We start from the raw sequence: 13603 nt of genomic DNA on the forward strand, positions 1-13603 counted from the left end.
ATGGATTAGATGTCTTCATGAATAAGTTGAACATCACTCTCTCGCCTTCCACACCAATCGACAACGCACCCTTTTTCACTTCTATCTTGGCATCAGCCGTGGCCAAGAATGGTCTCCCAAAAATGAGCGGAGCACCATGATATGCTTCTATATCCAATATCACAAAATCCACTGGTAAGATGAATTTATCCACCTTGACTAGAACATCTTCAACAATTCCTAGTGGATATTTAATGCTCCGATCCGCCAATTGCAATGAAATCTTAGTCGATTTCATGTCTCCCAACTCCAAGGCCCTGTAAATAGATAATGGCATTAAGTTAATACTGGCCCCTAAATCACAAAGTGCATTATTAAAATAAGAAGAGCCAATAGAACAAGGAATAGTAAAACTCCCTAGATCCTTAATCTTTTGTGGCATCTTCTTTTGCAGCACCGCACTGCACTCTTCAGTCAAATTGACCACCTAGTTCTCTAGCAGTCTCCTTTTCTTGGACATCATCTCCTTGATGAATTTTGCGTAGTTCGGCATTTGTTCCAAAGCATCAGCAAAGGGGATGTTGATGTGAATTTTCTTGAAAATCTCCAAGAATTTGGAGAACTGCTCGTCCAATGCTTTCTTTTTGAACCTCTGCGGGTAGGGAAGTGGAGGCTTATACATCGGTTTTGGCTCCTTCTCCTCAACTTTTTCCTCAAATTTCTTCTCTTCAACAGCAGGTTCTTGAATTCCAACTTCTTTTCCACTTCTCAACTCTATGGAATTGCACTGCTCCTTGGGATTTACCTCAGTATTGCTAGGGAACTGGCCGCGGTTGTTGTCCTTCAGTGCGTTCGCCAACTGCCCTATGCTGGTTTCCATGGATTGCAACACAGCACCCATGTTGGTCATGTGCGTCTCCAAACTGTCAAGTCGAGACTCAGTTCTTGCCATCCTCTTACCTGATTCCTGCACAAAGGTACTAACCACATCCTCCAAAGACAACTTACCATCACCCTTATTAGTATTGTTAGCATAAGAAAAATCTTCATGATTTCGAAAATTATGGTGAAAGGTATTGGAAATAGGATTACCTCTGTACGCTCCATATCCTCTGTAGCCATTTGGATTTATAAAATTGACTTGCTCTATAGCCGGTGATCCTTCAACTCCATTTGAATCTGCAATATTAATTTTATTCAAAGAAGCTACCTGTGTAGTCAGTGCAGATAATTGAGCAGTGATGGACGTGAGAGGATTCACTGCATATACTCCAGCCGGCTTCTTTACTCCTATACGCTCAGATGGCCATTGGAAACTATTGACCGTCATCTCCTCCAACATATCATAAGCCTGAACATGATCCTTTGCAAATATAGTACCTCCAGCAGCTGAGTCCACATTCATTCTCGTAGGCGCATTCAGTCCGTTGTAAAACCACTCAATCTGTTCCCAATCTGCAAAATTATGGTTAGGACAACGTCTTAATAATTCTTTATACCTTTCCCACGCCTCGTAAAGCTGTTCAGAGTCCATCTGCTTGAAAGTACTGATCTCAATCTTTAGTTGGGTGGTTTTGGCAGGTGGAAAATATTTCGCAAGAAATTTTTCTGCCATCCCCTCCCAAGTAGTGATGCTTCCAAGCGGCAATGATTGCAACCAACTTCTGGCTTGATCCCTGAGAGAAAACGGAAACAAGCGTAAGCGTATAATATCCTCAGACACACCATTAATTTTTACCGTATCGGTTATCTCCAAAAAAATGCGTAAGTGTAGATAAGGATCGGCATTGGCGCTCCCATTAAATTGGTTCTGTAGAACCATGTTGATCAATTCAGGCTTCAGCTCAAAATTGTTTGCATTGATAGTTCCTCGAGCGATTCCAGAATAGTGAGCCTGGATCATCGGTCTGAAGTGATCTTTCATAGGCACTAGGGGAGCTTGGTTTTCTTCTTGTTCAGTCATTCTTTCAAGTTCTTCTCTTCTCTCTCTTCGCAAAGCACGTGCAGTGCGCTCGATCTCTGGATCAAAAAGTAGAGAATTAGAACTTTGAGATCGTCGCATAGACTGCAATTAAAAATAAGAAGAAATTAATTAGCAACTTAAAATTAAAATAAAAAACTCTAAATTAAAATCTAGACTAATTGGTAACAAGACTAAAAATTAATCAAATTTACTCCTCGGCAATGGCGCCAAAAACTTGTTGTGAAAATTTCCTCGCAAGCGTACGAGTGTCAAGTTTTAATATAGTGATAAAATCAAGTATCGATCCCTCAGGGAGTAAAATGAAAATAATAGTGCTTGTAATTAGAATAGTCCAAACTTTATCTAGAAAATCAATAATCAAGAGTTTTGCAATTTAAAAGAAATAATCAGATGATTTTAGATAGCACGCACACAACTTTCAGATTAAAAATCAATTAGAGAAAATGGTCTAGAGGTATAGATTTCACCTAGTTTCAACAACAATCAATCCTAATTAATTAATCTTCATGAATTTCAAAGAATTAATAGCCAAGAACACTTACGTGTATTATTCCTTCTCCCGAGTGCCGAATAAAATATATCAACTACAATTCAATTCCAATATCCCTATTAAGAATCTACTTGCAGTGATCAATTCAAAACTATGTTCTCGTTTAAAAAGCTCTGTTAAAGTTATAAGCTCTCCCGAGTCAGATAAACAATTAACAGTGTATTTTCCAATAGTCCTATTCAAAATCTCCTCTCCCGAGTGCCAGATTTCAAATAAATATAACAAATCAAATATTGATCAGATAATTGAAAAGACAATCAATTCTAGAAAAAAACAATTAATCTAGAAGAAATTCAATCCAATAAAATCAAGAATTCAAGAAAGTGTCTACACCAGGTTCCATCCAACCTCTAGACTATAAAAAATTAGTTCGTAATAAAATTCTGAATAAAACAATAATCCATAAATTCAAACATATTCAGAATAAAATAAAATATAAAATAAACAAATTCGTCGTCGACGCCGTGTCTGGTCGATCAAACTCCGTCTTCGTTATTCACGATGAAGCTTCAGAAAATCCTTCTCCAAAAGTTCTCGATCAAATCTCTGATTTTTTTTTCTGTACGTGTTGCGGCCGCCCATAATCAGATGAAAAATTCCCTTTTATAGTGTCTCACAAAGCCCACTCAAAAGCCCAAGAAATTATAAAAATTTCCTTCCGAATAAAAATTTCCAAGTTCAGAATTTAGCGACAAGCGCCCGCTCCAGAAATCACGCGCGCGTGTATAGGCCTCTGTTCTCAAGTTTATCCTCTGAAGCGCGATAGCGCTGCTTTCTTTCCCATTAGCGCTTAAAGAAGCGCTAATCAATTAAGGCCCAATAGTTGAAGCCCATCACTATTCATCTTCTTTGTCTGTACGTGTGTTTTCTTTTCTTTTCTTCTTTCTCTTCTAAACTTCTTATTTTTCTCCTCAAAATTCCATAATTCACAAAATCTCCATAATTTCCTACAATCACAAAAACAACACAATACCCACATAAATCTGCTCGAAACAAATATTTAACAATTAAAATCATATATAAATTAAGTGTATAAAATACACTTATCAGATGTGGGGGGATTTCTGTCAGTAGTCTCAGAAATTATATTTTCCTCCAACCGTTCGACATGCACGATCTATGGAGTTGTTGACTCTGAGGCAAGGAGCAATGACTATTGATCAATATCAACAACAATTTCTTGATCTGCTACCTTTTAGTCCTCATATCAATGATAGTGATCCGTCCAAGTATGATATCTTTCTGCAAGGCTTGAATCAAGATATTTATTCACAAGTTGTCGTCTGTGATGATCCGACATCTTATGAGACTTTGGTGAACCGTTGCCGTCAAGTGGAGAATAGCAACAGGCGGGCACAATTGATGATGCTAGGACAACCTAGTGGATCTCTTGGGCCTAGGGCTCAATCTGTTGTGCAATCTGGACCTATGTCTTCTTCTACTCCTACTACTTCGTCTGGTTCTTGTGGTTCACGAGGTACATTCCGTTTTTGGAAGAAGAGGATGAAGAAGAAGGAGGAGTTTTGTAGTCACTGTGATGGGAAGCATCCTGCAGCTTCATGTCGGAAGGCTACTGGTGCTTGTTATATTTGTCGTGAGCAGGGACATCTGCGGAGAAATTTTCCTCAGCATATGGGTTCTGCTAGTGGATCGGGATCACAGGTTGGATCACAGGTTGGGCCAGCACCACAGAGTTCTTCTGGTTACTGTCCACTGACTCAAGGGCAGGTATTTGCTATGTCTTAGGAACAGGCTACTGAGGGAAGCGATCGCATGTTGGCATGTACCTTTTTGTTATGTGTTATTCCTGCACTTGTTTTAATTGATACTGGAGCATCGCATTCCTTTATTTCTATTCGCTTTGTTAAGAGACATAGATTACCTTATGTATCATTAGACTTGGATTTAGTTGTATCTACTCCGCTGGAGCAGGAGGTAGTAACTAAGCGTCTAGTGATGGGTTGCCTTTTAGAGTTCAGGGTCATGTGTTATCGGCTAATCTGATGATTTTAGCGATGACAGATTTTGACTGTATTTTGGGAATAGACATGCTGACATTGTATCATGCTACTGTGGATTGTTATCAATGTTTGGTACAGTTTCATCCTCATGAGGGTTAGAGCTGGTACTTTTATGGTGAGGGTGCGCGACCTCTGATGCCACTTGTATCGGATCTAAAGGCATGTCATGTCTTAGAGTTAGGTGAGGAGGGCTACCTCATCCATGCAATTGATATGTCCACGAGTAGTTCGGTTATCGATCAGTTACCGGTTTTCAGTGAATTTTCTGATGTATTCCCTAATGAGATTCCTGGTTTTCCTCCGGTTCGATAGGTTGAATTTGTTATTGATCTAGTACCAAGAACTACGCCTATATCCCGAGCACCTTATCATCTGGAACCGTCAGAGATGAGGAAATTGAAACATCAGTTTCAGGATCTGCTTGATAAGGGATATATTCATCCAAGTGTTTCTCCGTGGAGAGCACCTGTGTTGTTTGTCAAGAAGAAGGATGGATCGATGCGATTATGTATTGACTACAGGCAGTTGAATCGTGTCACCATCAAGAATAAGTATCCTTTGCCACGAATTGATGATCTGTTCGATCAACTACATGGTACTTTTGTTTACTCCAAGATTGATCTGAGATCTGGATACCACCAGATGCGGGTACGAGACTCAGATATTTCTACGACTTCTTTTAGGACCAGATACGGGCATTGTGAATTTTTGGTGATACCATTTTGTTTGACGAATGCACCGACAGTCTTTAAGAATCTAATGAATCAAGTATTTTGAGAATATCTGGACAGATTCGTCATTGTCTTCATTGATGATATTCTTGTCTATTGTCATGACAATAATGAGCATACACAACATCTGACGATTATTTTGCAGACGATACGAGATAAGCAGTTGTATGAGAAATTGAGCAAGTGTGAATTTTGGCTTGATCGGGTAGTATTTCTCTGTCATGTGATTTCTACTGAAGGAATATCTGTTTATCCTAGTAATATAGAGGCAGTGGTGAACTGGTCTCGTCTGATGACGGTTGCTGAGATTCGAAGTTTCTTGGGTCTAGCGGGTTATTACCGTCAGTTTATAAAGAATTTTGCACAGTTGGCCAAGCCTTTGACACATCTTACACGGAAAGATGTTGCCTTCATATGGTCTTTGGATTGTGAGGAGTCATTTCACGAGATGCGTAGATGTCTTACTACTGTACCTATGCTAGCTTTACCTTCTGGATCGGGAGGTTATGTTGTCTATACTGATGCCTCTGGTCAGGTGTTAGGATGTGTTCTGACGCAGCATGGACATGTTATCGCCTATGCTTCTCGACAGTTGAAGACGCATGAGAATAATTATCCAGTACATGAAATTTGAGTTATTTGCGCTCAAGATCAGGAGGCATTATCTTTATGGCAAGAAATTTGAGTTATTCACGGATCACAAGAGTCTGAAATATTTATCACTCAGGTAGAGTTGAATATGCGACAGAGACGCTGGATGGATCTTTTGAAGGATTATGATTGTAAAATCAAATATCATCCAGGTTCTGCTAATCTTACTGCTGATGTCTTGAGTCGGCAGGTGAGACTTTCTGCACTTTAGACTAGTGAATTATCTCATATGATTCAGGAGTGCTCTTCACTGAGTTTTACGCTCAAGCACAAGAAAGGAAGAAATGGAATTCGTTTGTATACTATATTATCTGAGCCGGCTTTGTATTCTCGGATTAGAGATAATCAAATATCTGATGTTAAGACTCAGCGTTTGACACGTCTAGCCAATGGAGTTAATACATATGGATTCTATTATCGTGCAGATGGTTTATTGTGCTTATCGATTCAAGTGGTTGTACCTGATGTTGCTGAGATTAGGAATGATATTCTTTCTCAAGCTCACAAGAGTCGATTGTCAGTTCATCCTGGAAGTATGAAAATGTATAAGGACTTGCAAACTAGATTCTGGTGGAAGGGGATGAAGTGGAGTGTTTATCAGTTTGTTTCTCGATGTTTGGTTTGTCAACAAATTAAGGCTGAACACCGATGACCAGGTGGATTACTGCAGAATCTTTAGATTCCCGAATGGAAGTGGGAGCACATGACTATGGATTTTTCACCAACTTGCCTATGAATTCACATCAGTATGATGCTATCTGGGTCGTTTTTTACCGTTTGACAAAATCAGCACACTTTATTCCTTACAATCGGGAGTATTCTTATGATCTCATGGCACGCTTATACGTCTAGGATGTAGTGACCCTTACCCGGATCACCTACTAAACAGAACTTAGGCATGCAATTAACTTAATAAAATAGATATCAGAATAATCTTGCGGAAACCATAAATAAATACAATCCCAAGGAAAGAAATCTATAATTTATCCAAATATTATACAACCAAATCGAATAGCTGTATCAACCCAAAACAACAGAAATAAAACCTAGACGAAGCTCCAGCTGGCCAACCACTGCCTAGCCCCTCTTGGATCCACCAGCCTCGTCCAATCGCAAACCTGTCCCATGGAATAGGGTGTCCAAAAACACAGAGTACGAGACGTGATCATAAAACGCTCAATACAAGAGTATGAGTATACATTCATGCAAAGTGAACTCCCTATAAACTCGAGGTCAAGGATCAGATAACAGAGACAGACCGGGCCCTGGTATGTAGCACGTTGTGTCGTCGCTTCAGGAGGTGGCTCCCATAGCTTAATACAAGTGGATATGCCGGACCCAAATCGATGGAAGTCCAACCACTAACAGGATAGGGAAAAACCCTACTAACAGACATCTTGAAGGAGATGGCTTAGTATGCAAATGAATGCAGAATAAATCAATGACATATAAACCATGCAGTCACATAATACATGCATACTCAGTCAGGATATCTCGAACAGTACTTTCGTACCTCAAATCAGTGCAAGCTCTACCAACTTTAGGTCCACGCCTATAGTCTGCTCTACACTGCCAAATGATACTACTATCATTATAGTGCTCTAAAAGCCTTAACTAAGCTATTGCATACTCCTAAATTTTTTTAGGAAGCAAAAGATATACCTTCGTCTATCGTTAGCCCTTTGATGTCGATGCCTCCAGAACTTGGGCACAACTCCGCTACGACTATCGAACGCCTCGACGACTCCCGGGTCAAGCCTAGGAAGGCTAGAACAACTCGAATACGACTAGAGTAGAGAGGAAATCCAGAATTGGCAATTGAAAATGAATTCTCGGCCTTCTATTTATAGACAACGATCGGAACATCCGAACCTCGATCGGAACGTCCGATCCTGCCATCGGAGCTTCCGAAGATCCTGATCTGCCACGTGTCAAAATATCACTTGTTGGCTTCGGATAGGGGTGATTGGAGCTTCCAATCCAACCACACGTCATGCCTAACGTAATACCATCAGAGCTTCCGATCCACCTTCGGAGCTTCCGATCCTGTTCGAAGCTTCCGAACTCACCTTCGGAGCTTCCGAACTCTACCCAAGTAATTATGATTAATCCTTAATTACTGATTTTGGTTACGGGCTACTACATTCTCCCCCACTTAAGATATTTCATTCTCGAAATCAGATCTTAAGTACTGAATGTATTACAGAAATCAGAAACACTCTTTATTCAAATCAAACGTTACAAAGTTGCAACTGAATACAACTAAAAGAATGAAATCAAAACAACTCAGGATGGTCTTCACGCATCCTGTCTTCAAGCTCCCAAGTAGATTCCTCAGTGCCTCGGCGCTGCCACTGGACTAAAACCAAAGGAATGACTTTGTTCCGCAAAACCTTATCCTTATAATTCAGGATACGAACAGGTTTCTCAACATAGGTCAAATCCTTGTTTACCTGAACCTCAGACCGCTGCAGAATATGAGATTCATCCGCCACATACCGTCGCAACAGAGATACGTGGAACACGTCGTGAGTACTGGATAGATGCGGTGGCAAAGCTAGTCGATAAGCCAAATCGCCGATGCTCTCCAAGATCTAAAACGGACCGATAAACCTGGGAGACAACTTACCCTTAAGACCAAATCTGAGAATCTTACGGAAACGTGACACTCTCAGAAACACTTTCTCCCTGGCATCGAACTGCAAAGGCCTACGCTTGGTATTAGCATAGCTGGTCTGGCGATCCTGTGCAGTCTTAATCCGTTTCATGATCTGATCAACAATGTCTATCGCCTGCTGGATAAACTCCGGTCCCTCAGCCTGTCTCTCCCCCACTTCTTCCCAGAAGAGTGTAGTACGACAACATCGTCCGTACAACGCCTCAAAAGGTGCCATTCCAATACTAGTATGATAGCTGTTGTTGTACGCGAACTCGATCAACGGCAAATGATCCTGCCAGGCTGAACCAAAATCCATAACGCACGCTCAAAGCATATCCTCCAAAGTACGGATAGTGCGCTCCGACTGGCCATCAGTCTCTGGATGATAGGCAGTACTAAAACTGAGAGTAGTACCCATCGCACGCTGAACACTCCCCCATAATCTAGAAGTAAACCTGGGGTCCCGATCTCCTGGCAATGCTCACAGGCACTCCATGAAGTCGGACGATCTCCTGAATGTATATCCGTGCCATGCGATCCATAGAGTACTCTCGGCTATAGGCAATGAAATGCGCTGACTTGGTGAGTCGGTCCACCACAACCCAGATAGCATCACAGTTCTTCAGGGATACCGGCAAATGGGTCACAAAGTCCATTGTGAAAAACTCCCATTTCCATTCAGGAATAGGCAGACTGTGAAGCAATCCTCCAGGTCATCGGTGCTCTGCCTTGACCTGTTGACACACCAAACATCTCGAAACAAACTGATAAACACTGCGTTTCATTCCCTTCCACCAGAAACGAGTATGTAGATCCTTGTACATCTTGTTTCTCCCAGGATGAATACTCAACTTAGTGCGATGTGCCTGAGACAAAATCTCCTCTCGCAACTCTTCATCCTGCGGAATCACAAGCCTACCAGACAAACACAAAAAGCCATCTGACTGATAATGAAATCCAGACGAGCTACCCTCGTTAGCTAGACGAGCTAAACGCTTGGTCTTCGAATCAGACATCTGAGCATCTCGAATCCGCGAATACAATGCTGGCTCAGATAATATCGCAAACATCTTGATACTCTGCATACCTTTCTTATGCTTGAATGTATATCCTGAAGTATAACAGTCACTGATCGCACTAGACATCGAACAAGTCTAAATTGCGGATAGTCGCACCTTGCGACTCAAGGAATCAGCGGTGAGATTAGCAGCTCCCGGATGGTACTTTATCTCGCAATCATAGTCCTTAAGCAAGTCCATCCAACGTCTCTGCCTCATGTTCAACTCCGCCTGAGTGAACAAATACTTGAGACTCTTATGGTCAGTGAAGATCTCAAATTTCTCGCCATACAGATAATGACGCCAGATCTTCAAAGCAAACACAATGGCTGCTAACTCCAAATCATGGACTAGATAGTTGTCCTCATGAAGCTTCAGCTGTCTAGAAGCGTATGCGATCACATGCCCATTCTGAGTCAGGACACAACCTAACCCCTGAAGAGAAGCATCCATGTATACCACATACCCTCCAGATCCTGACGGTAATGCCAACACCGACGCAGAAGTCAACCACCGTCGAAGCTCACAGAAATTCTCCTCACACTCGGAGGACCACTCGAAATCCACACCCTTGCGGGTAAGCTACGTCAAAGGTCAAGCTAGTTGAGAGAAGTTCAGAATGAAGCGACGATAATACCCTGCTAGACCCAGAAAACTACGGATCTCAGCAACTGTCGTCGGACGCGACAAATTAAGTGTCGCTTCAATCTTTCTTGGATCAACAGAAATCCCTTCCCTGGATATGATATGGCCAAGAAAGACCACTCGATCCATCCATAACTCACACTTGCTCAGCTTGGCGTACAACTGCTCATCCCGAAGAGTCTGCAGTACCAACCGCAAGTGAGAAACATGCTCTTCCGTATTACGCGAATACACCAAGATGTCTCAATGAAGACCACGACAAACTTGTCCAAATACTCCCTAAAGACACGGTTCATCAGATCCATGAATATAGCCGGTGCATTAGTCAAACCAAATAGCATCACTAGAAACTCGTAATGCCCATAGCGAGTACGGAATGCAGTCTTGGCTACGTCCTGATCACGGACTCTCAACTGATGATACCCAGATCTCAAGTCAATCTTGGAGTAAACTGACGTGCCCTGCAGCTGATCAAACAGGTCATCAATACGAGGCAAAGGATACTTGTTCTTTACAGTGACTCGATTTAGCTGCCGATAGTCAATGCACAGTCACATCGACCCATCCTTCTTCTTTACAAAAAGAACAGGAGCTCCCCAAGGAGATACATTAGGATGAATGTACCCCTTGTCCAAAAGATCCTGTAGCTGATTCTTCAACTCACGCATCTCTGACGGAGCCAGACGATACGGTGCTCGAGAAATAGGCAAAGTACCCGGCATCAACTCTATGCCAAACTCGACTTCCCTAGCAGGAGGAAAACCCAGAATCTCATCAGGAAATACATCTGGGAATTCATCCACAACAGGAATGCTCTCTATCCCAATGCTCTCAGCGGACAAATCAACTGCATAGATAAGGTAGCCTTCCCCGCCAGGCTCTAGAGCTCGACAGGCTCTCAAAGCTGATTCCAAAGGCATCGGCGGTCGCGCGCCCTCTCCATAGAAAAACCAGCTCTCACTCCCCTCCGGATGAAAGCGTACTAATTTCTGATAGCAGTCCACTGAAGCTCGATAGGTAGTCAACATATCTATTCCCAGAATGCAATCAAAGTCGTCCATCGCCAGGACCATGAGATTCGCTAACAGAACGTTCCCTTCGAACTCTAAAGGGCAACCCATCACTAGACTCTTAGCCAAAGCAGATTAGCCCGTCGGAGTAGAAACAGACATCACTACGTCTAGTGCAATGCATGGTAACTTATGCCTCTTAACAAAACGTGCAGAAATGAAGGAATGAGATGCACCAGTGTTAATAAGTACAAGAGCAGGTATACCATAAAGCAGAAATGTACCTGCGATGACTTTCTCATTCTCCTCCACTGCCTGATCATGTCTTAGGGCAAACACCTGGCCAGAAGCTCGTGGCCTCAAATGAGAACTCCCAGCAGGCTGTCCCTGCGACCTCTGCTGAACGGTGGCCTGAGAACCAGATCCTGAACCAGAACCAGAACCGCCTCCCCCAGATAGTGGACAATCCCTTCGGATATGACCAGTCTCTCCACAGCGGAAACAAGCTCTAGAAGCTCTACGGCACTTTTCGGATGGATGGTTCTTCCCACGGTGATCACACTTGTCCTTCTTACCGAAACGGACAACACCTCCAGAACCAAAGGAATAAGTAGATCCAGACTTCTTGAAAGATTGGGCACGGGGACCCAAAGAACTAGCTGGCCTCGACTGAGGGAAAGACCTGTTCCGCCGAATGCTGTCCTCCGCCTGGTGACAACGGCTCACCAAACCCTCGTAGGACATGTCGTCGCCAACCGCCACACGATTATGGATCTCAGGGTTAAGGCCCTGAAGGAACAGATTATACTTCATCCCAGAGAGTCAGCAATCTCGGGGCAATAGGATAGCAGATCAAAGAACTTCTGCTGATACTCATCAATAGACATGGCTCCCTGTCGCAGACTCAGAAGCTTGCTTGCCTTCGACTGATGGAGTGCAGGAGGAAAATACAGCTTCTAAAAAGCTGTGCGTAACTCGGCCCAGGTGGCCACTCCTCTTGCCGCAACAAAAGGTGCAGAAGTAAACCTCCACCACCTGCGCGCATGTCCATCCAGAAGATAACCCAGGGTCTCCATCTTCTGCTCCTCGGTGCATTGGAAAGTCTGAAAAGTCATCTCCATACGGTCTAACCAGTTCTCCGCATCCTCCGGAGACTCACCTCCAACCAAGGGCTTAGGACCCATAGCTAAGAATCGACGCACAGTGAAACGCTCGTCGTCATGATGACGATGATGCCGTTCTCGACGACGCTCTCGATCGGCATCACCCCAACGCCCACCAATACTGCCATGAGAATCTGTTCATCACGATCTGCCATCTACAAAAATACCTCATAATGAGACTAAATCCCAAGAATACTTTTGCATGCTCTGATACCATAAATGTAGTGACTCTTACCCGGATGACCTACTAAACAGATCTTAGGCATGCAATTAACTTAATAAAACAAATATCAGAATAATCTTGCGGAAACCATAAATAAATACAATCCCAAGGAAAGAAATCTGTAATTTATCAAAATATTATACAACCAAATCGAATAGCTGTATCAACCCAAAACAACAGAAATAAAACCTAGACGAAGCTCCAGCTGGCCAACCACTGCCTAGCCCTTCTTGGATCCACCAGCCTCGTCCAATCGCAAACCTGCCCCATGGAATAGGGTGTCCAGAAACACAGAGTACGAGACGTGAGCATAAAACGCTCAGTACGAGAGTATGAGTATACATGCATGCAAAGTGAACTCCCTATAAACTCGAGGCCAAGGATCAGATAACAAAGACAGACCGGGCCCTGGTATGTAGCACGCTGTGCCGTCGCTTCAGGAGGTGGCTCTCATACCTTAATACAAGTGGATATGCCGGATCCAAATCGATGGAAGTCCAACCACTAACAGGATAGAGAAAAACCCTACTAACAGACATCTCAAAGGAGATAGCTCAGTATGCAAATGAATGCAGCATAAATCAATGGCATATAAACCATGCAGTCACATAATACATGCATACTCAGTCAGGATATCTCGAATAGTACTTTCGTACCTCAAATCAGTGCAAGCTCTACCAACTCTAGGTCCACGCCTATAGTCTACTCTACACTGCCAAATGATACTACTATCATTATAGTGCTCTAAAAGCCTTAACTAAGCTATTGCATACACCTAAATATTTATAGGAAGCAAAAGCTATACCTTCGTCCGTCGTTAGCCCTTTGATGTCGATGCCTCCAGAACTTGGGCACAACTCCGCTACGACTATCGAACGCCTCGACGACTCCCGGGTCAAACCTAGGAAGGCTAGAACAACTCGAATACG

Source organism: Henckelia pumila, chromosome 3, assembly GCF_033568475.1.
Source record: "Henckelia pumila isolate YLH828 chromosome 3, ASM3356847v2, whole genome shotgun sequence".
NCBI classification, from domain to species: domain Eukaryota; kingdom Viridiplantae; phylum Streptophyta; class Magnoliopsida; order Lamiales; family Gesneriaceae; genus Henckelia; species Henckelia pumila.